Here is a 4,500-nt window from a genome sequence, read left to right as displayed (position 1 = left end):
GCTGATGGCCGAGGCCGTGGCAAGGCATGCTGATGGCCGAGGCCGTGGCAAGGCATGCTGCTGGCCAAGGCGTTGGCATGGCATGCTGCTGCTGACCAAGGCTTGGGCTTGCCATGCTGCCGGCCAAGGCCGTGGCATGACATGCTGGCCAAGGCCGGGGCATGGCAAGCTGCTGGCCAAGGTCGTGGCATGGCACGCTGCTGGCCAAGGCCGGGGCATAGCACGCTGCTTGCTGGCCATGGCCGTGGCATGACAAGCTTGCCAAGGCCGGGGCATGGCGTGCTGCTGGCCAAGGCTTTGGCATGCCATGTTGCTGGCCAAGGCTGTGGCATGGCATGCTGCTGGCCAAGGCTGTGGCATGGCATGCTGCTGGCCAAGGCTGTGGCATGCCATGCTGCTGGCCAAGGCCGTGGCATGACATGCTGGCCAAGGCCGGGGCATGGCATGCTGCTGGCCAAGGCCGTGGCATGGCATGCTGCTGGCCAAGGCCGTGGCATGACATGCTTGCCAAGGCCAGGGCATGGCATGCTGCTGGCCAAGGCCGCGGCATGCCATGTTGCTGGCCAAGGCCGTGGCATGGCATGCTGCTGGCCAAGGCCGTGGCATGACATGCTGGCCAAGGCCGGGGCATGGCAAGCTGCTGGCCAAGGTCGTGGCATGGCACGCTGCTGGCCAAGGCCGGGGCATAGCACGCTGCTGGCCATGGCCGTGGCATGACAAGCTTGCCAAGGCCGGGGCATGGCGTGCTGCTGGCCAAGGCTTTGGCATGCCATGTTGCTGGCCAAGGCTGTGGCATGGCATGCTGCTGGCCAAGGCTGTGGCATGGCATGCTGCTGGCCAAGGCCGTGGCATGACATGCTGGCCAAGGCCGGGGCATGGCATGCTGCTGGCCAAGGCCGTGGCATGGCATGCTGCTGGCCAAGGCCGTGGCATGACATGCTTGCCAAGGCCAGGGCATGGCATGCTGCTGGCCAAGGCTTTGGCATGCCATGTTGCTGGCCAAGGCTGTGGCATGGCATGCTGCCCTAGGCCAACGTGCCACCGCCACCGCCGCGGGCCGCCACTCGACGCATCCCGTGCTTGGCTATGTAGTTTCGATGCCACAAGCCAATGCCACAAGCCAAGCGATGGCATGTGCCAAGCGCCCGCCTAGGCATAGGCGTGGCCTGTGGCCTGGCCATGCTGGCCAGCCTTAAGGGAGGTGCCCCCCCCTTATAATAGCCTGTTAAGCCCTTTTCAATCTGGCAGGAGGAAACATCAAGCATGTTCGAGGAGTCATAATGGGGTTTTTTTAAAAAGTAATGGTTTTTTGCCAAAACTTTCAACATGAAAGTTGTATGAAATAATTTAATACACCATAAAAAAAATTATAAAAAAATATTTGGCCACCGGAATATTTTATTTTAATTTATTTCAATTTTAATACTTAAAAAATAATAAAAATTACTAAAAATACTCAAAAAATTCTAGAAAAATTCCAACAATTATAAGATGAGGCACTAGTAATTATAGTAATTTTTTTAATTATTTTTTTATTTTTAATTTATTTTATTATAATTTTTATGAGTAAATAAATAATTAAAAAGCCCGACGAACGTGCAAAAACTCTTAGAGAAACCCAGCAAGCATCGGATAGCTCGAATGCAAATAACAAACGCAACAGGCAACTTCCGAGGGACATACTTTTCCCAACAAGCTTCCACTGGGGAAAGCACTAGCAACGTGTTCGCAAGTCAAAGGCAACCAAACCGGCTATTACCCGAGGGACAAGCATTTCGCAGGGCAACATATACGTAAGTCAAAGCCAAACCAAATGGCAATTACACGAGGGACAGGATTGCTTGCCAAGGGCGTGGCATGCGATGTTCTAGCCCAAGGCCAAGGCACGCCACGCTGCGGGACAAGGCCGTGGCAAGACATGCGGCTGGCCTTGGCCTTGGCCTTGGCATGGCATGCCGCCGGCTTTGGCTGGGCTGCGTTGGCCTTGCCATGGAATGTTGCTGGCTTCGGATGGGCTGCCTTGGCCTTGGCCTTGGCCGTGGCATGGCATGCTGCTGGCCTTGGCCTTGGCCTTGTGTCACGGACTTAGACTTCGCAAGCCTTCCGTGCGGCCTTAGATGTCTCCAACCCTCGTGGTTGCACCTAAGTCAGCCTTACCCACTCAACCACACTAAGACACACAAGATTTAGGTGGAAGAATGCCTTCACTATACAAGTTGAATTTACAAGTATAGCCGTGTACAAAGCTTTACAATGCTCTCACACTCACACTTACAAGTGCTCTCTTGGATCTCCACTCCTTGGTTCTTCCACGTTCCAGAATCTTCTAGGCCACTCGGGACCCTTCCACCACGTTCTAGAGTCTTCCAGCATGCTCTAGCCCGTTCTCAAGCCTTCCGGAACCTTCCAGCATCCCTCAAATGCTGCTCCTTGTGTCACAGAATTCTCGGGGCGTGACACTCTCCCCCACCCAATGCCGTGACGCCCTCGTCACGCAGAAGCATACCGAGCCAGCACATCTCGATATGATCTGTGTCCGCTGCTGCTGCTGGAGCTTGCCTCTTTGCCCTTGCCACGCGGCCCACTCTGTTGCATCCCTGCAAGTACTTCCTCTTTGTCCTTGCCATGCAACCTACTTCGCTGCGTCCCTGCAAGTGCCTTCCTCTCCGGGCAGTCCTTCACCATGTGCGGTCCGTCGCACAGGAAACACTCGGGCAGCCCCTTTTTCTTCAAGCCCAGCCTCTCAGCCTCGTCAGTGCACTCAAACCTTAGAGTGGCACCCTTCTCCTCCTGCGCATGTGAAGCTCTCCCTTTAGCCTTCACCTCCGCGCGCTCCCCATCCTTCTTTTGGATGCTTCTCGGCTCTTCCAACTCCTCATTTTCCTTGGATATTAATCCAAGTAGTTGGATGCTCCCCAGCTGTGCCATCTTCTCTGAAGGGTCTTCACTCTCGGAGTCCCGCGCCTCCTTCTTCCCCTTCCTCTCCATAGCACTCAGCTGTCTCTTCTTCTCAGCACGAAGCGCCTTCTTCGGGCAGTTCCTCACCATGTGCGGTCCGTTGCACAGGTAACACTCAAGCTGCCCCTTGCCTTCATGCCTCTTCCCTGGAGATCCGGTGCGTTGCCCATCCTTGCGTCGTTCCCGTCTCCTTGGGGGTTCGACATCACTGCGCTCATCCTCGGTGATCTGAGGTGACTGCCTCCCACCTTTGGCATGGCTCTCTCGGGCACCCCTTGCACCATCATAGCTCTTGGGTTTCGTCGCACGAACCCTCCTCCTGGCTGGAGCCACATTTCCTCCATTGCCAGCCACGATGGCCTTCTTGCACAACTCCAACTCCAACTCGAAGCTAGCTACTCTTGCTTCCAGGGCCTTCTGCTGGGAGTCCACCTTCTCCTCCAGCTCTCCCACCCTAGCAACCAAACTAGCAAAATAGGAGAAAAAGTTAGTGATATGAGGTGTGGGCTTGCCAGGGCCAACTAGCACTTCCTCCAGCCTAGTGAGCCTTCCCACCACATCCTCCATCATCCCCTCGAGTCGTGCCACCGCCTCCGACGTTGCCATCGAGTCACTTGTTGAGAGTCTCCTCACCTTGGGGACGTTCCCTTCGTCGCCAGTCATAGCCATGTACACCTACCGCAGTTACTTTCTCACGTAACCTGCTCTGATACCAACTGTCACGGACTTAGACTTCGCAAGCCTTCCGTGCGGCCTTAGATGTCTCCAACCCTCGTGGTTGCACCTAAGTCAGCCTTACCCACTCAACCACACTAAGACACACAAGATTTAGGTGGAAGAATGCCTTCACTATACAAGTTGAATTTACAAGTATAGCCGTGTACAAAGCTTTACAATGCTCTCACACTCACACTTACAAGTGCTCTCTTGGATCTCCACTCCTTGGTTCTTCCACGTTCCAGAATCTTCTAGGCCACTCGGGACCCTTCCACCACGTTCTAGAGTCTTCCAGCATGCTCTAGCCCGTTCTCAAGCCTTCCGGAACCTTCCAGCATCCCTCAAATGCTGCTCCTTGTGTCACAGAATTCTCGGGGCGTGACACTTGGCATGGCATGCTGCTGGCTTTGGCTGGGCTGCCTTGGCCGTGGCATGGCATGCTGCTGGCTTTGGCTGGGCTGCCTTGGCCGTGGCATGGCATGCTGCTGGCCTAGGCCGTGGCATGGCATGCTGCTGGCCTTGGCCTTGGCATGGCATGCTGCTGGCTTTGGCTGGCCTGCCTTGGCCGTGGCATGGCATGCTGCTGGCCTAGGCCTTGGCATGGCATGCTGCTGGCTTTGGCTGGGCTGCCTTGGCCGTGGCATGGCATGCTGCTGGCCTTGGCCTTGGCATGGCATGCTGCTGGCTTTGGCTGGGCTGCCTTGGCCGTGGCATGGCATGCTGCTGGCCTTGGCCTTGGCATGGCATGCTGCTGGCTTTGGCTGGCCTGCCTTGGCCGTGGCATGGCATGCTGCTGGCCTAGGCCTTGGCATGGCATGCTGCTGG

The sequence above is a fragment of the Camellia sinensis genome, unplaced genomic scaffold, assembly GCF_055761805.1.
Source record: "Camellia sinensis isolate YWXY unplaced genomic scaffold, ASM5576180v1 Unanchor4, whole genome shotgun sequence".
NCBI lineage: Eukaryota > Viridiplantae > Streptophyta > Magnoliopsida > Ericales > Theaceae > Camellia > Camellia sinensis.
Note: the sequence above shows the minus strand (reverse complement) of the source record.